This window comes from Thunnus albacares, chromosome 23 (genome assembly GCF_914725855.1).
Source record: "Thunnus albacares chromosome 23, fThuAlb1.1, whole genome shotgun sequence".
Classification (NCBI taxonomy): Eukaryota; Metazoa; Chordata; class Actinopteri; order Scombriformes; family Scombridae; genus Thunnus; species Thunnus albacares.
The window spans coordinates 7417323-7437922 of NC_058128.1; the positions used below are offsets into that span (position 1 = coordinate 7417323).

Consider the following 20600-nt stretch of genomic DNA (forward strand, 5'->3'; position numbering starts at 1 on the left):
GTACTGAAAATTGAGATGTAGCATTTCAACGCAATCCAACTCAAATGATGAAAGATTTTGTTTTAGAAAGTTTTGGGAAGCTTTTAACATGATGAAAAAGAGGTAATTTTAAAAGTAAAAAGCTTCAGATTCTTTTCCATCCTCCCTTGATCACGAACAGCAGAAGCATCAAAAGCTCTACGCTGGTACAGATGTGATGAAGAGCAGATGAAAAACTGCAGGATTATTTAAGACTGACACTTAACTAAAACCTAATTTGCATATAAATACAAGGCTGTGATGAGTGATGATATGAATGAGATATTAAGGAAGACTTTATACAGTTACGGACAGGCTGCCTGTCTGTACATATTTTCCAGAAGATTTGATGTTAGCCATTAATTTCAGCTTGCTAAACAAACCTGTTGTCTGGAGACTAAGATGGTAAGTATTGTCAACTGCACTACACTAGTCTGAATGCACGATGGAAGGCATCTTCTGAAGGAGAAAAAAGCAAAATAGCTGGAAATTCAGTCAGTAAAACAGACCCACAGCCTTCAGAGTTGTAACTTATGGTACATGCTCCACTACTACCAAGTAGACACTAGCTTACTAGGAACACTGAGCGGTGCACACTTGGGCTAACGTTAGCTACATTAGCTAGATTGTACTAACAGGGCAGGTTTCATAATCAAGTTATATTAAACCTACAAAATATTGTGACATTATTCTGACTCAGTGTGAGAACCAGAGTCAGGGAGAGCAGCAGGTGAGTGAACTGTCAATCACCGCTGTCAATCAACGCCCACATAGAAGACATCAAAGCTACTATACATCTTCAAATCTTATTAACGGAGCCATAATTTCCAAAATGACAACCAGCACACTTATTAGAGGGCCAGATTTAGACATTGACACAATAATGACCTGTTGAAACTTATTGACTTGGTATTTCTAGAGAGAAACTGACTTAATTGGCGCCTGTATCTAGTGGCTGTCTATGGCATTGCACTTCAAAGTATTTCCAACATTGGCTACAGCCTCAAGCTGTGGTAGTTGCCGCTTGGTTTCAGTTCATATTCAGCAGTATTGCATTTGTGGTGTTTTTGAACAAGTCATACACACCCAGAAACCCAATCTTTTATCCAATCCAGAAGCAGGTTTTTTCAATTGGCATGATTACTAGTTTGATCATCTCTCAGGCAGGCAAGCTCACGACTCAAACAGGGCTGAAAACTCAACTGTGATGGAGCTACAGGCTTTGTCAGCATGAGTGAAAAGCACAATAGGGCATGATAAACATGACCAGTTTGACCATAAACCAACAGCAATGTGGGCATTCAAGTCCAGTGCTTCAATAAATGCCAGTTTAGAGCTTTGCTTAATCACACCCATAGGCAGCAGATTCTGGGGAGGATACTGCTGTTGCTGTTGTTGCTAAACACTTGTGCAGTATTAGAAGCCTTATTGCAATCATCAAAAATTTAATTTTTTGGATGGAGATTTACTTGAAACCACAATTCCGGTCAGCACATCAGGTGTCAGAAGTCCTAATGTTCAAGTCTACTTTTCAAAACAGAGCAGAACGTTTAAAGAGTTAAATAGGACAGATGTACGTTAACATATTTATGTATATGAAGTAAACACAATCATAAGATCAGGCTCATCCTGCAAGATGCATCCTAGTCTATTTAAATCCAGTGTAAACTTGATTTAAAATGTCTGTTCGTTCTTAAAAGGTTAATATCCTCTCCTCATGTGTGTCTGTGCATTAGGCTTTGTAAATAGTATCAATCCATATCCACTTTAACCAGCATATGAGCCCTTTGGTTTTTGCATCCCATAAATCTATGAGGAGAGATGAGGTCTGCACATTGACTTTCATCAAGGCCGATTAGTCCAACAGTTTCAGACACTCTGGATGCACTGATTCCCATTTTGGAAAATACTAGGCTATATTAGGCATGGTTATTTAGCTCTGGCTTCTGTTTGGAGCACGTCTGCTTGTTGTTCAATACCGGGTATTAGCTCTAAGTGAAGGAAATGGATGTTGACAGACTGCACACACACAAAAGGTGGAGTGTGCTTCCATGCCATACTGCTAAAATTCACAACCACACTGTTTCGTTTCTCTTTTGTGATTTCAGCTCTTTAGAGTCACACAAACAGGGAGACAAATGCACAAATATTTGGTCATGGCCTACAGCAGGAGCCAGCAAACACAGCACTCTCCTGCTTCCACAGTCCACTCAGAATTTATTCAAATTCACTGCACAGACATGGAGGAGGGAAAAAAAAGGAAAAATATATAGTTCTCTCTTACTTTCAACAGATGTTCTTGGTAGAGAAATGTGTACAAGAAGATGTATAATGAATCTTTTGAAAAGTGTTGTTATCCCTCAGGATTTTCCTCTATGGGGACATACTTATCTACCACACAATAATATGAGGTTTTTGGGCAAGTTTCTAAATGAATTGGCTTTTCTAAGAAATCCTAAAATGCACAAAAAGGCTTCTTTTAAGAAATCAAAACGGTGGTAAAACATTCAAACCAATCAAAATAGTTTTAATGTGCTTCCTGGTGGTTTCTGAGAGCCATTTAAAGATAAGTGAATATCTAAAACTTTAACATATTAGTTGTATAATCTTAGAAATACAAATTTAAGTATGTTTTCTCATGTTTCATTTACTTTTTTGAACGACTTCACCTGGAAATGTCTATGTGTGAGCCATGTATGTTTTAAAAAAGGTAGATTATAAGCCATTCATGTACTTCAACCAAGTCATTTATATCTATCCTTTAACTTTCACTGTGTGTTTAAGATTAAGGTTCTAGAGGACTTCAAGACTTCTATCAGAATAATATAAAGACTTATTAATTATTAATGTACAGCGAGTTTTCAATTCCAAAGGGATTTCTTAGCCAAGATTCTCTTTCCTGTTATTCATGTGTGATTATCTCAGAGTTATTTCTGGAACACGGTAAATAAACTTTAGGTGTTCATTCTCCCTATAGCATAGTGTGCAGTATACAACTGCATAACCTGCTTTCAGTTATCTCGTTACACATTAACTATATGTTACAGTATTCCTCAAGGTGACTTTGAACCTTAAAGAAAATCTATGGTATAGTTTGAGTGCTTCCCTTCATGGCAGCAAAGATAACACTTGTACGTGGTGGTACTAAATGCGGAAGATCGATATTGTTCTCCTGTATCGATTCGGGGATTATAACATCATGGATCTACATCACTAAGATGCTGCCATGCCCTCTCCGGGTCAGCAAACTGGAATTAGCTAAGGGCACATATGTAGAGTATAAGGCGATTCCCACTGACTGAGGAAAAAAAGTGCCCGTTACATTGGCATTTAATGGTGTTACAGCTTGCTTAAAATTACTCATAATAGTCTAGTAAAGGGAGAAGGCTGTTAAACGCGTGTCGAGAGGGCAGCCTTTACTGCTCATCTTTCTGTGGCACGCTGCACTCCAGCCAAGTATGCAGCGTCCAAATAAACAACACCGTGTCAGCTCTCTGCAGCCCATCAATCTCCGTTCATCCCCGAGAGTCCCGTGAGCAGATAAAAAGCTAATCAAACTCTCCGCCATGTAATTCATCACTGGCTGCTCATGAACACTCCGTCTTCCGTTCCTTCCCCTTGCCCCCCCCCCCCCTTTTGGCAGCACCTCCATTTCTCTGACAACTGAGGCGTAATGGTGCTGACAAGCTAACAAATCAAATTTATCTCTATGCAGTCATTATCGGACCCATTAAGATATTGATATTTGATTGTATTATGAGACTTTTATTCAAGATTTTCATATAAGATTCTTGATTTTATGTTTAAGAAGTCATTGCTGGCCCTTTTACCCTACATTTTGGGTTTGGGTTGTTGCGTATGGATATCACCGGCACATTTTCCATGGGGTACCAGTATGCTTTAGTGTTAAGCACCATCTTTGGGCCCAAATTCACAATACTGTGGTCCTTCCTCCAGGCAGTGAGGAGGAACACAACAAAAATCATTCCCTCACTCATGAACTGCTGTCCCACTTCAGTGAGTCTGTCAACAACCTGCCAAATTTGTCCTTTTTCCTGATACCTACTGTACATCTGGTCCACACTCCTATCATTTATGGAGAATTCCTGAGGGATTACGAAAGCACTGATGCCTGTAATAGGTTAGCAATCATGTTTATGATCACCAAAAAGGTGAATAACAGATAACTGAATGAAAGTTTAAAAAGGTGGTTGTGGTAACAGTTGAAAACACCCAAAATGATACAGAGAAGATAAACAGATAGTCACAGATACATGACTATAAAGAGAAACTGATACAGTATGACGGATGAAAAGACCAGTCCAACTTTTTAGTTGGATTAACAGTAATTCTATTAATTTTACTTTTTATTAAAGTAAAATACTGGATACAGATACCAATATTGATATTTGGGTGTTTAAAAATATTGATATATTGTCCATTTTTTTCTTTTTAAAAAAAAACAGAAACATATAACATGAACAAACATTTTAAACATTTAAATTTTATTTTTAAAATAATATAAGGGAATTTTTTGTTACTTACTGTATCAGCTGATACCGATAAACCTGCCCATATATCGGCCTTCCAATATATTGTTCCGGCTTTACTTTATAATGTTGGGTTTTATTCATAATTATTTAGCCCTACTTAAATTAAGTGCAGTGCAAAAAAGTAGTTCAGTGGTCCCTTGTGATTCTGAGAATAACTAAGTGAAATCTTGAGGAACATTCTTGATAGGTTCACAGACCATGTAATGTTTCATGAATGTTCTGGGAACAATATATCCAAACTGGAATGATCTACATCCATTAGGATCACTTTGCTGGGTAATGGGGTGTTACTTGAAAACCTTAGGAAGACCTTTAAAAAAAACCTTCCAGGAACATTAATGCAGACAAAAATTGTGAACTGGGAAGCACATGACTGCAAGGACTGGGCCACGTGTGTGTGCAGAGTGCATCCCAAAGGTTGTGCTGAGATGGACTCCTCGAGGCAAAATGAAACCTGGTGGACCAAAGGGATTAACTTCGCTTAGAGGGAGGTTTAACATGCTGCCAATGAGAGGGAACGGTAGAGGGAACTAAGGCAAAGCAGGTTGAGGAGAAGCATGTAAATATACCAAAACTATTTAGTTATAAAAATAAGTCCTGATCATTTAGAAAATGGTTTCTGAAAAGTATGTCAGGGCAGATTTTTCCTTTTATGTACTAATTGAATTGTGCAACAAAGATTCAACTCAAAATACAACCTTGCATCATCTTCAGCTCTATTTGGATGCATCTCACACAGCTCACCCTTCCTAATACTCAGAAATATGCTAGACAGGAATACAAAGAAGATCTTCGGTTGTTAAAGGCAGACTTAATGAATGTAAAGTGGAAACTGCACAGCCCAGATACAGTATTTCCACACTTTGATGAAGGAGAAATCATTACCATTGATGTAGGTGGAAGGCATGCCGAGGATAAAAGGGGTCCAGTCCATTATTGCAGTTGCAGTTATTGAAGGTTGCCACTACAACAGTGGTGCAATCCCATTACTGCAACTGAATGAATTAAGAATATGCCATGCATTCAAATTGATGGGGCATAAGGTGTCTGATGCCAGTGAATCACTCTGATTTTGTATTTATGCCTAATGAATATTTGCGGAACCATGGCTGCAAACCTCGGTGGAGACTATAAGGGAGGGGGGGATCATTTTACGGTGAATTTAAGGAGGACAGGACATTTTATGTTTTGGCCGTTGCTTGCCTGATGCAATGGCATTTCATGGTGTGTTGTCTTTGCTCAATTTCCAAATCCTCTAACACTCTCAAAAGAACTCATCATTGTTTCGACAAAAGCTCTTGATCTTGTGTTTTTTTGGGGGGATTTTATGAGTTTAATCTGTGGGCCTGTTGTAGAATCACTCAACCACAATTAAATTTAAGGGAACAAAGAGCATTTCTTTGAGCAGCTCTATTCGGTCTCTTCATTGCATTCTGTTTTAGAAATTTAATTAATTTTCAAACAGCAGGGTGTCGTTTTATTGAAAGGTGTAATTCATCCTTTGTGGTTACAGCGAGTCATATTCATCTACATGAACCGGCCTCTTAATACCCTCTATGAGCAGTACCTTAGTAATGGTTTAGATATGGTTTTGCATGGGGAGGCATATGAATGCTAATCATATCTATATGCAGGATGAACATATACTTTTATGCGCACACACACACACACATTCAAGTATTCAAGTGTTTGTTTTGTTTGTTGTCAAATTTAGCAATCCTTTCATTTTGTGTTTTTAGTAAGGCTGGAGATATCCACCTGGGGTGTGGTAATCCAGTATATTATCCTTGGTGACTTCACGTCACTCTGCTGATATCTTCACAGTGAAAAACACAATGAAACTTAGTGCGACGGCCATATTTCTCTGGAGGGACACACTTCAAACACATGGCCCTCAAATTCAGCCAGTGTCTGTCTTTCTGTGTGTGTGACAACATGGAAATTTTGACATTTCTGTGGCCTTAGAATTCAACACTGGGCCATGGGGCTTTGAGACTGGCCTGCTTCGCCAGTTAAAAAACATTTGAGCACGTTATATCTAGAAATACCATATGCAGTAGAATATGCATGGACAGTTTTTATAAAGAACACACACACCAGAGGCGTATGACACATATCAAAACACTTGCATCCATTGTTCTCTACCATAAACCTGCAAAACCGCAGGGTCTTCATGTGTGTTAACTTCTGAGTTGAGAAGATATTCACTTATTACCGTCTCATTTCCCCCGCTCTCCAGAAAAGCATCAGTTTTATCATAGTAACTCCAGGATCAGCACATACCACTTGATTACGTCTGTGTGGTGCATCCGGTGTGTGCTTCAGGCGTCAATTGATTCTTGTCAAATGATATGACACCTTCAGTGTGTGTTGCACTTAAGTCATCCCTGAGCTAAAAGATTATTGAACTGTATTTAAGGGAAGTATTACAGTATATTCAATGGACAGCATTCTGTTTCCCAAAGATATTACTACACAGACAGTTATAGAAGTTGAAATACATGGGACCTTTGCATCTTTTTGATCTTGTGGTAGTCTAATATGTATTTATGATGCAAGAAACAGAGATGCATCAGTGATTAGAGCCTAAAAAGGTTTCTGACATTATAAACAGTATAATTTTGACTCATATATGCAGTGAAATGCTAACACTGTCATAAAGGAGAGCAGTGTTGCAACATAAGCAGGCTGAGGTGGAAAAAACACAGTAAAGGATCAAGATTTGATTGGGTTTATTTTAGCCGACACTGATTTAAATATGCCCCAAATCAGCCCTGATACCCATTCTTAGGATCTGCTCATGACAAAAGACCAAAACGGGTTTCTCAGACAAAGAACTCAATATCTGAACTGAGATGAGTACAATTTATTAGCTCAATAAAAAAAAAATTGACACTAACACTGAAAAAATGGTCACTAAAAGCTGAGACATCATCCATCTAGAGGAAATTTAAGTCAGTGTACGTAATATCCTGTCATCAAGTGTTTTCTACACACTGTAGACATCTTGTGTCATTCGTGACACAGATCACGCTCTCACATCTGCTTATGATGTGCTTTGGATGTCCCCAGAACCACAAGCCAAGACGTATTACTTGGAAATAAACCTAGTACCACACACAGACCTCAAACCATTCATCAATTGAAAACCATTCTGTTCCACCATTTAAACAACACTGTGCCTTTGATCTTGGTGCAATTTCAACCTGGTCTAAAACTTTATGCTCCTTTCATCTGAGCAGAGGCTGAACGAGGAACGCTGTCTGGAAACAGGTGTTCTGGTTGTTTGATGTTAGCCTGCGAGTGGTCCGGCAGGTTTGGAAACATGAAGCAATCATGACCCCATTCTGGAGACCCACAACACACTCACTCTCCTCCTCCTCCCTTTCTGATGAAGCAGCCAGGTGCCAAAAATACACGCAGCTGTGTTGAATAAAACATCTGACACACTGACTCCCTGACTGATGGTGGGACAGAAGGAGCCACCCTGGGGACAGAGGGGTCTGGGACTCGCTGCATCTATACACTCAACTCATTACACAAGTTAATGAGAAAGTTTCAGAGAAGTCTGCTGCTGCGATGAGGCTCGGCCTTGACTGCTGACTGCTGCCCCGGGTGAGGAAGGGAGCTGTCCCGCAGGCTGTGGTGCTGAATTTGACTCTGCTCCTACCTTTGTGGTTATTCAGGCATTTAGCTTCTGCTCTGCTGCAGAGTGACTTGCACTTGGTGAGCATGACAGAAGGTCTGTTTCTTATTTGATAAACAGCACAACTTTTTTTTTTTTTCCAAGGACATATACAAAGATTTTTCAACTTATATTTTATGTCCTCTCGCAGGTAAAACTGTTGTATTTCCTGCTGCAAGAGAATGCTGGTCACTATAGTGTAGGGCTGAAACTAACAATTAAGTTCATTATTGATTCATCTGCCAATTATCTTTTCTCTATAAAATAAAATTTCACAAAATTGTGAAAAGGGCCCATCAGAATTTCCTAGAGCCCACAGTGATGTCATCAAAATGCTTCTGTTGTCTGATCAATGGGTCAAAACCCAAAGATATTCAGTTTATTATAAGTAAAAAACAAAAAGAAAAAAATCAGAAAATCCTTCCAATTTAGCTAGAACCAGGGAATTTTTTGACTTTTTTTCTTGAAAGATAACTTGCTAATTATTCTTCTATCTTCTATCTATCAGCTAATCCAATACTCAACTACTCGAGTATCAGCTCTACTGTTAAGTAGTAGAGTAAACACTGTAGTCTAGAAAAACAAATGAGCTGCTGGTAATGGCACCAGTCCCTCTAACTAAGTAAAAAAATAATTGCCTAAGTACAGTGCTTCAATTCCAATGTAAATGGTATTTTTAAAATCCATTTTTGAAACAACTCTTTGCATTATTCATGTTTTTTAATATTAAAAAAAACACTGCAAATTTCACAGATTGTTTTTACGTCGCATGGAGGCATCTACAGGTGGGAAATCAAAAGTAAAAATGTCTTAATAAGATGACAGGCCCTCACGAGCCGCCAGAACAGCTTTAGTGCATATTGGCACAGATAGATTCTCTAAGTCTCTCTAACTGTACAGGAGAGACAAACACCATTCTTCCAAAAGATATTCCTCATTTAGTGTTTTGGTGGTGGTGGAGGGAGCTGTCCAACATGTCAGCCCACAGCTTATGATTCACATCATTTTCATACTCATTAAACCATTAAGTGACCCCTTGTGCCTTGTATAGAAGCATTTGCATTCATTATGTTTCTCCACTCATTTATTCTTTTTTTTTTTCCTCCTTTAATTTGTCACCAGTCTGCACGTACAGTACCAGCCAAAAGTTTGGACACAGTGTCTGCAAGGCTGTTTATATCTGGTAACATCATCCCACATCATCCCAACAAACCACATACTTGCTACACAAACACACTGCCTCTGACTGACAGTCGGCGTCTCCAGGCCTGTGGAGGTCAACCTAAGAGGAAGTGAGAAAGAAGCGCAGTTCCAACAAGGTTGAAGTTGGAAAAAAAATCACAGCGACACCCGTCAAAAGGAGTATCAGGTTATTTTTATCAACAGGGAAGGAGTCATTTGGATCACCATCCTGGCACACCACCAAGACCAAGCGTATATCGATTTAACATTTAAAAGACTAGTTCACTGGCTGTATCAGATTACTGGAGCCGCTGCCCCTTTAAGCCTCTGAACAACAACAAATCCTGTTTTAAAAAGCACTACAAGATAAAGTGGGCTTAAGGATTTGCCACCCATGAAACACAAGAATCAGATAGAAGTATTAACATAATTCACTGACTCTTCGGTAATTGTGCAGAACTCCTGATGATCCTGAGTCTGTTAAAGAATCTGGGTCACATTCAATAAATCTGTCAGTTATGTTAACACAGGTCAACACAAGATACTATAATTTTGTCTCTGTGGAACAATTTTAACAGAGGTATTAAGAAAATTATATTGTGCTCCAGGGAATGATGGTTTGGAGCAATCCTGCAAATTCAAAGAATGAGAGAAACTATGTCTGTTTTCCCACTGAAGCTAATTATATTTGTATGCAGAGAAAGACTGATGGACAGAACAAGAAGGGGAGAGATAACAGAGCGGAGTGCAGGAGAAAGAAGGAAGACAGAGGGTAAACAGAGAGCCAGTTAGAATGTAGTGACCCCAAAGCTTGAGATGGAGTCATGAGTCAGTAACTGTGTTTACTGTACACAGAGACAACACAGAGGGACAACATCATTTACTGACACACCTCAGAGATACAGGGTCAATCAGCAACTGGTGATTTGCAATAAGGATGCCAGAAAAGAGGGTGTTCTCTGTCCGCAGAGGATATATTTTCCTTGGAACAAAGCAAACAGCTCAAACAGCAACACTGAGCTACTGACAGGACAAAATGTATTGCAGGCAATTAAACCAAACAGTAACTCAACAGCCTGAGACATGTTTCTGGAATTTGAAGCTTCTCCAAATAAGATTCTTAACATTTCTAATTAATTTTTTTTTACCAGTTGACTAGTCAGGAGTGGATTGCTGATCAGAGTACAGTATCTCAATTTTGCTTTTTGAAATTGTAACGCAATTTGTGCTAGCAAAATTGAATTCCATGTGCACCAATGTGGAACTGAGGCCAATTAAGAGATGTTAACAGGTCTTGTCTTTTAGCAGAAATGAATGTGTCAACGGTGATGCAGTTTATGCCGCTCGGTGGCTCACATATTATTCAAAAACTAAATAGTGAGGTATTCAGTTAGTGCTGATAATGTGCATGCCAGCTCTTTATTCCCCTTTCATTAAAAACAAAATAAAAAGAAAAATCCGTAGTGCTGAAGTACTTATGAATTTGTTTTTTCTTTAATCTCTGAATCTCTGAGCTATGACTGCCTGATTCTTGGGTATTTACATATGAACAAATGAAGGTGTTGTTGCAAGAGTCTGTTACGCAACACTGCCTTGGCTCTCAGTGGCCACCAAACATCATATCTGATTTGCCAAAGGAGCTGCCAGATTTCAGGTTGCAGCAGTATCTAGTGGCTGTGATGCCTAACTGCACCCACTCCTCTCAAATCTGCATAGCAATAAGTCCCCAGGTTGATCATAGGAAGAAAAAAAGGCAGGTTCAGTTTGCTCACATCTTGCCATGCGGTTGTGTTTATGACTTCATAAAACTACACATGGAAGTAACAGGTCTGAAGCCAGTACCAGGGATATCTGTCTGTACTTGTCTGGTGCACAGGCCCCACGGGGGCTCTTAGTGGGGTTGGTCAGCCAGAGTGGAAGGATGGGCTCCGGAGTTATTGATTGAAGCTTCTCATAATCTGTGAGCAGGTCCAGGGGTGCTGCAGGGCTGAGCACGGCGAGGATGTATGTGTGTGCTGGTGTGATGCTCTGACATTGAAGTTGCCCTTCCTGCTGCCTTTGAATAGGTTCAGCACCTTTTCTGAAGAGCCAAGGGGTGTTGTGCTGTTGCCAGAAAATGGCTCATTATGTTACACAGCGGAACAAAATAAAGAAGGACAACGTCCTCAAAGAAGCAAGATCCACAGAGGTCATAAAATAACCATATTTTCGAGTACATCAATGGCTATAAGTACACAGTAGAGGCCACTGTAACCTTCCTGCAGGGACACTTCACGGCATGTTTGTACAACAAAAATGGACACAAATGTGGAAAAATAGTGCTTCATTGATGCTGGACTGCAGTGCGAATAGTCTTGCTGGCTGGATGTCATGAACAACATCCAAATAATTTAATTTCTAAATCACTTTTTGCAAGGGAAGACTTCTTAACTACTGATACTAGTTGTGGCTTTTGTGAAGCTTACTTAAGATAGCAGGAATCATCGTTTAGGTGACCTTCCAACTTGTTGTTGGTCACGCTGTACAGACTACATTTACACCTGGCTGAGATTGGATCACAATGCGAACCTGAACACCTCTATGTGGTTTGGGTTATCCGATCGCATTCAGATCCCAATGCTTTCTGCATGCTTTTACACCTTGCATTAACATGAGTTACACCATAGTCAGATACAGATCATATTTTAATACAAGTGTAAATGGGGTATGATTGTTGGTATTAGTATAAAATATCCAATGACATTGTGTTGCCTCCTGCAGAATGTTTTGCTTTTCTTGTTCATAGCTCTTTGTCGCCATCTCAGTGCTAACATGTTGTTGTCAGCTCTTTTCAAAGTAAGTCAGCTTGCTGAGCTTGTTAGAGGATCTCTGCACCTTCAGCACTGATCACATGGCTCATTTTTTCCTTCAGCTGCCTTTGTCGCCACTCCCCTGCAAACTCTGCTGTTGTTGTACCCCTGTTTTTGGTTTTCCGTGGTTTCGGTAATTCTTTAATCTTCTCACAACCCCACTGGCATTAAGTATAAATAACCAAAAGGTTTCCCACTAGCATCTTTGGTTTCTGCATCCGTCTCCTTGTCCTCCAAAAAAAAAAGTACACTGGTCACCAAAGTGAAAAAAATCCTAAGATATCAAAGAGTGGCAGGAGCAACAGAGATCCATAGAGACTTTAAAAGGGTCAGATCCCCCAAGTCCCACACAAATACATTTCCCCACTGTATTTGTTTGTGCTGCTCAAAGCATCAAAAAAATAACATTTGAAAAACCCATCATTAACATGTTTTTCCAGAAACAATGTGCCAGTTACTTGGATAATCCACAGATCTTGATGTTTTTGTGGTTTGGCAGTATGAAGGTTGAATAATATTCAGTCTGGTACTTGTGCATGAGAAAAATACCTCCACTGATTCGACTTTTAATTGGAATACTTTCTGTTAATGGCAGCAGCCTACAAGAGTTTGTTTTGCAATGCACAATGCATGCATAATCCACATTTGTAAGTGGCTTGCCTCTTCATTAACAACGTTTAAAAAATGAATGTGAGGAAATCTATCATTATCGCAACTCGCAATCACCAAACCCTACAGCGGTTACAAACTCATAATCTTAGGCAATTTGCATATGCAATTAGTGTAAGCTTCAAGGAAAGGATGTGATTGACAGGACTGAAATGTTTTGCCTAGTTGGTCTGATTGAACCCAATTTAAAGAGTAACCGTGGTCTACTTCATGGAAAGCGTTTTGTACATTGTGCTATATTTCTAAAGCTATTTTGAAATGCTACAGCAGATAAAGGATCACTATGTTGTGTGACAGCTTGACTTCCAGGCCCCTATTGCAGCAAGTATGTCCAAGAGACAACATTTTTTTTGGCAAATCGCACTGAATTACCTTCACATACTCCTTCCACTTTACAGGTGCACACAGCAACAACAAACACATACTCCAATAATCAATAAAATTCTTGTAAAGAACCAGGACTATTTTTTACCGATTTTGGCGCCACGCTAAGAAACTAAAAATCACACTGCCTGTTTGATAGAATTTCATTCAGAGAAGTCACGGACAGACATAGGAGGTATTCTATTTTTGCTCAAGCTCTCATCTTCCATTCTTTCTCATTTTGGCCCCCCCCCTCCTCAAGGTTATTCATCTGACTGTGTGGAGTCAAAATCAATGACAAGAACAGGGCAATGAACAGAACAGAGTTAAAGGCTTGCACTGAATCTCTCGCAGTGCATATGGGACGTGAGGGGACAGCCATGTTTCATTATAAATTCAAGGCCAATCTGTTCCCAGGGAGGGAAAGCAGGATGTCAAGGTAATGAGTTAATTTAGGAGATAAGGAACAGCAAATGTAATCTCTGAAATTTCACCAGCAGCAAAATGGCTCCTCAAGCCTCAAGCCCATCCTATCAAACAGAGAGGGAAAAGTCACTCATTATCATGATAGTCTTAGTTCTTGGTTCTCTACAGAGAAGTAAATAAGGGTAATCATCCTCTCAGAATACAGTGAAGTTTACCCTGAGGTTTCATTGTAAAGACACTATTAAACCCTCTGGTGTGAATAACGGAGCAGGGTTGTTTCAAATGCTTCAGCTTAAGCAGCAAAGTGCAGGAGTCAAACAGCTTAAGAGAGCACAATAATTTCTGCCACTATCGCAGACCCCAGACTACCCAGTACGCCAGCATTATATCAAATTTAAGCAGATGCCTAGTTATTATCCCCAAGTGGGCCGGGTTGGCCCCGTGGCGCTGTGGTAATGAGTGTTTTTTCGTCTGACTGGGTGGACATGTTTTGGAAGAAAGGCCGCTGTCTGCCCCCCCAAGAAGCTTGGCTCTGAGAATGAACTCTGAACAGCATGGACCTATATGCCTCCACATTTGCATCATCCTTCAAGGGAGCCCCAAATGTGTCAGAATATTCTGGGGTTTTTTTTTCCAAGGATGAAAGGATGGGAGAGTGAACGAGAGGAGTGGAAATTGAGGCCACTTGCTGTTATATCTCTCCATCTTTTGAGCTGTGGGCTTTCGCTGGTTGTGCCATTATTCCAGCAATTGACTCTGGCTGCGCTGGTTGGCAGTTCTCTCAAGTGAAAATATTCCTGTAGCTGAGGGTGTAGTGCTATGCAGCTGCTAAAAAAAAGGGGACCACCTCGAGAAGGAGTAGGGACAGGCAACGTAATGAGAGCGGCTTATGGAGATAAGGATACGGGATCATGTAGAACGATGTACAGTCATCTACAGTACAGCGCTAATGGGTGAGGAAGAGCATGGGGGAGGCGGCTGGCATGACAACCTACAGCAGGCAGGAGACTTGGTTGCCATGGCGACAAACAAGGATGTTTGCATCAGAGGCAAATCTCAGTGGTCGGCAACGTAGGGCACACATGCCGTTCAACTAAAAAGTAATGGAGAATCGTCGGGGCCGGAGATGAGAAACGGTGAGCTGAAAGGGAGGAATGCCTTTCCCTTATCGCTCGGCGTTCCCTCGCAATCTCTTTCCCACAGCAGGGCTGAGCCACACCGTAGGAGGGGGGTTCCTGTCTAACAGGGAAACAGAGACACACTGGTTCAACAGCTAATGACCCCTCTTGCCTTGTTGTATTAGAGAGAAGAATGAAATCATCTTCACAGTAGAGTCACTTGAAAATATTAAGGCTGTAACGGTGATTATGTGCCTGTGCATTTATTCTGTTTAATCCATCCACAGTGAATTTAATAAGCATGCAGTGACCTTGATTGGTAGTAAAACAATACAGCAATGTGACTCACTTGGGCATGCTGCTGTCTCTAGTCAAACACGGACTCAGTTGACAGGGAAATAGGGGTAATAAGTTGTATATCTGTGACGACTATTAATGCTTTCCAACACATGTTGAAATAACTGTGACACTTTTTAAAATCCACCAAGGTCATTTGTGTCATGGACAGGGCGGTGTGGGGGGGGGGGGGACGACACTGACTTTAATTGCTTTTTTTTTTTTTTTTTTTTATCCTATCATGCCAGTGTATCTTGCACACACTGCTGGGTGTTGTGTTGCTTTATGACTCATGCATCCTCCAAGGGCGCCCAGAAGCAGCGACTGAACTGAAGCGGAGCCAACAGGCAACTTACTTGGACATAGTTTGCTCTGTTTCCCCTCGTCATGTTAACATATTCTCAGGACACCCGACGGAGGCTCTGGGGAATTAAGAGCTTGTACGAGCTGTAAAAACACAATTAGCCTTTTCTGCCTTACATAAGACTGTGCAGTACTTGAGTTGGGAATGTGTTATTTTGTTTAAAGTGATGCATTTGCCTTTGTGATACTCGGTCCAGATTTTCAGGGCATTCAATTTAATTTCACCCAACATGACAGATGTTTTCCTCCTATAAACTCAAGAATGGAGGATAGACTGAAGAATGGATACTAGTAATTTGGATTCTAGGCTCATCTCCATGTTGACACTGTCAATACAGAGTGGCTAAATCTACAGGGAAACCATAGTGGAGCAACTCTGATCTAATAATTTCAGACAAAAACCTGAACAATATGAGCCAAAAAGACAATTACACAAAACACAGCACTTGATTAGGTTATTAGTGACATTACCCTGGAGATAAGGTGGCACTTCCTCCTCCATATTCAAAACTACAAAGTCACTGCCTTGATACTAACATGTCATGCAGGTGCATCATGGGATCCCATGTGTCTTTAGGGCTGGATGGACGTGCATGAGCGTTTCAGGTTAGCACAGGAAGAGAAGAATGGCCTTCTTTTTTCTTTTAAGGCACCTTATTACATTCATGAAACATTGAAAATATCCTCCAGGGCCTCTTTTTTATACCACATGCCCTTCTTCAGTAATAATTAATCCGCTCTTTCGTTGGGCAAAGGGGATGTTTCGCCAACTGTGTAGAGGGGAGGCTGGGGGGCTCAGGAGGACAGACATGGAGCACACGGGGCAAGGCTCGCGTCCCTCAGCAGTCCCACACACCCAGATGGTATTAATCTCTAATAACTTCCCCATAAAGCACCTTCGGGCAGCGGTTGGAGAAATGCTACGGGTAGATGATGCGTTTTACCAGCGCTAAGTATGAATCAGGATATTAAAAAATTGTAGGAGGGCAAAAGCAATTTCCTCCTAAAGGGGATTTTAAAATTACAGCTCTCAGACTGGAAGTAAGTTTTGCCGTAAAATCATTTTCTCGTTCTCACCTATCACAATGAAACACCTCCCCTCCGCCACCATCGATATATGTGTACAGCCAAGATATCTTCTGTAAATTAAAATCTCTCTGACAGACAGTCATGACAAAGCCATGAAATAAAACCTCCTGAAATACACTTTGTACGGACTACTGTACATTTATAACAGCAGGCTAGGCAGGTTATAAGGTGGTGGTGGATATACATAAAGAGATGGATTCTCAAAATGTATGTATATCCTGTAAAAAAACGATTTTCCTTGGGAAGACAAACCTGAATGAAGTCATTGTAACATGAATTCACTTAAAGTCATTCACTTAGTGCATTTAATTATGCAGACTGTTGTTGACAGAGGTACCCAACGTAGCCTTGTTTTTTTATAGGCTTCATTAGACATTGTTCAAGCTGCTCCTTTGATTGGTTGATCCTTTCCAACTCGCTGCAACTCTAACGCCCATTGTTTTGACCGTGTCGCGGCTGATAAATATGAATTTAAATGCAGTGACATACAGCTGGAAGAATGGGCTTTTGTCGCAAACTGAACAATGATTCGGTTCTTCCTCACAAATGAGAACACCCTTTGAGCTTGTTCTATTGTGAGGAGAGGTCTTCCTCATGCTCTGTTAAATTCAGCAGCTTTACACCATGTGATGTACACAGTCAAATAAGCTGCCTGATGGAATTAGCTGACAATCGAAGGGGGTCATGTGTGTTTTTAAATTCAGTAGCTGTCTTTGGTGCCAAATGATTTTTACCTTGATGTTTCTGCACAGCGCTTCCCAGTTATCAAAAAGTGTTTTTTCCTGGACTTTCTATTGAAGTTCATGGTCACAGCCCTCCTTTTCTTTGCAAGTTTAGCCTTGGTTGCTGTCAGCACTCATATTAATGACACTTTCTAAGCAAACAGATGCTTATTTCTATAAAAATGTCTCAAATTATGATTTTTCACCTTCTCATACTATTAAAGTTTCGCCCTTATGAAGCGCAGAATGATAAAACCTACTTTAATGTCGTTATTTTATAAGGATATGTATGTGTCTCTGTTGAAGGTGTGTGCCAGTTGAAGGTGTGTGTTTGTGAGCACATGTGTGGATTGATCATGTAATCTGAGTCTTATCTCGGTGGGTCTACGGAGATCAAGCAGTCCTGAGTTCTATACACCCTGTCAAACACCGAGCTCCAAATCAGGACTTAGACCGAGCTAATTAGCCTATCAGCGTTAGGCCTTTAAGATGACGCTGATACCAGTTAGCCCAGCTATGACAACTACGGGGAGCTCTCTCTCCAATTAGTGCATTTTTACTGAACACATGACAGATTTTAGGGTGTTCTCTGCGAAAAAGACAAATTTGTGAAGTGATGAATTCAAAGCGCTGATGAAATGTCAAACTGAGGTGAAAACTGATTTTAGCCAGAACTGAGCAGTGTGATAGAAAAAGTCCAGGATAAAAATGATATGCTTGTCTTGAAAATCAATTCAGATAAATCAGTTTTGCTTTCTTTAATTTAGTTTGTGTAATTGACTTACATTGATCATTCTGAGCGTGAAATTAAAAGTAATTTATATGGAGAAACAAAACTGATTTAAATGAACTTGACTTAACTTTCATTCGAAGCTTTGTCCGTGAATGGAAAAGACGATTTACAAGCATGCTTGAGGTGAGATTTAAGGCTAATTAAATAATAAGTCTATGTTTACTGTACAGTACATGCACTGAAGGCTGGTTAATTTGCAAAACAACCTTGTAAAAGATCATCTCTCTCAGCGGTGTCACACCATCTCGCTGACGGGCGGAGTTCGATATTTCATTTCCATGAAGACAACAAACACAGTTAATAGAAAACTGCGTGCGGCCATGTTTATTTGGAGAAATCGAAACACTGTGCAGGTCTATCAGCTTGAATTCGTATTTAATGATAAAAGGTGTGAAACATTTGAGGAATGATGCAGATGAACCTAATATGAACCTCTTGTGTCAATCTTATTTTTTTTTTGTGACAAATATCTTCTTCCCTCTTTCCCAACTGAATACATGCAGTTTAAATTTTTAATGACTTGATCTCTTATGATTGACTGTTTTGTTTTTTCCTCTCGTTCTCACTTCAAGGTCAGCTGGATTGCATACGTTAAACTGATACAGTAAGTTAGGGCTTGTATTCTTATCTTTTGTGTTCAGTCAGTGTATCATGATGGTAACTGGACTGGAATGCAATTAATAATCAATCAATAATCACGTCCAAAAAGACCTCATTATTTAATACTGCAACTGACCTTCTTAAGAATGATAATCCTGTAATCCATCGCCACACTATTATTCATTGCACTTTTCTATACTACCAATGATGGTGATGATAGAATGATGATGATAAAAGGATAAGGATGATGATGATGATGATGATGGTGAGGCACTTGGACACGGAGAACAAGAAGAGTAGGACAACTCGTCCTGAGGCATCCATCACCATGATAGTCAGTGTCACGGATATGTGTTTGGACAGGCACCCACTACCAAATGGCCACACAAGGTCATATCATAAGAGAGATGCTATTAATATCCTTCTTTTTGTATTGCTATCCGGAGCGGAAATAAACACCAGCCTCGTTTTCTTTACGTTGCTCTTTCTGTGATTCTGCCTCTGCTTTCTTTCTCCTCATTTTCCTCCATCTTATAATAAACTGATCATACTGTAAATAAGAGGCTTCGGCTAAACGCAAAGTAGTCCTGGCAGATGCCCTTTTATCTTGACGGCCTTTGGCTTTTTGAAAAGTTCATTCAAGATAACTTGGCCCAGACGAAAGGTTAGCGACGCTTGGACATCAGGCTCGGGACTTTGGGCCTGTAGTTCTCGTTAATAGCTCTTTAACAAGCCTGATAAAACATGACGACACCTCCGGCGACTTGCTGAGTGGCCACTTGGGAGTCAACATCTGCCCTCGCGCTGTCTGGTTTGGTGTAAATAAGATAAGAAAATACCGCGTTGAGCTTCATTGTCACCCGAACTCAAATTACACCGCTTCACAAAAAGTCCCGGGTGACGCTTACACTCGTTCAGGACCCCGAGAACATGAAAAATCCCCTTAAGGTGTTTCAAAAAGCCATTAGCAGCCAATAGTTAACAGTGCATCCATCAGTCCAGACACAGCCTCAGCCTGTCTGATTCAGTTAGTGCTTATGAAATGGAGCATCTGCAGAAGCTCCCAGAGAGTATGTAAACATAAGCTCTGTCTTGGGAAATGAGCTGAAGGGTCATTGGGTGGGGGGGGGGGAAGCATTGAGTGCCGCTTTGCTTCACACTCTCTCTGTCACCTGGTAACAGTTTTGACACACGGGAGCTTCCTGGCTGATGTATTCCGAGCGCTAGGCTAAACCGCTACACCTGAGCAACCCACCCTCCCTCCCTCCCTCCTCCCCTCCCTTTTTCTTCCTATCCTGTTGCATTGGATGATCCTGCCTCCTGAGATATTAGGTAATCCGGGAGCAGCCGAGAGGTGATAGGCCGCCTGTCTTTTAACAATGCCTTATTTGTCAGCGAAGCCACGCGACAATCACCACGGATATGCTTGACATGTTTGCAGAGAGCCAGGAGCCATCCATTCCATGCGCGCTGTGCGGTAGCCAATCGGCGCTCTATCAGCAAACCTGCGGGAAGTGATAAGCCTGCTCTACCAATCACAACAATAGCAGAGATATTGGGTAACATATAGAACTCGAGTGGGCTTTCAAACATATCTGCTCACTGTATGGACTCCTGAGCTTAAAAGATTGAAAACTATGTGCAGGGATTCATTATGATTGGGGAGTTTGTATAATACATTATCACCAAAAAAAAAAGGTACAGTCAGGAACAAAAAGCATGCAGGAGGAAAAAGTCACAGACAGAGAGGGATGTCTTGTTCCCTTTTCAGATGGCATTACAGCTCATTTCCGAATCAATAGCTTGCCTCTTTTCTCCCTGCCCAAGATAAACC

The 20600-nt window shown here is 40.6% G+C and overlaps 1 protein-coding gene across 10 annotated transcripts in view; it reads right to left on the reverse strand.

Annotated features, from left to right (window-relative positions):
* syt1a (synaptotagmin Ia) overlaps positions 1 to 20600 on the reverse strand; it is a 203436-nt gene that overhangs the window by 164142 nt on the left and 18694 nt on the right. The window lies entirely within an intron of this gene.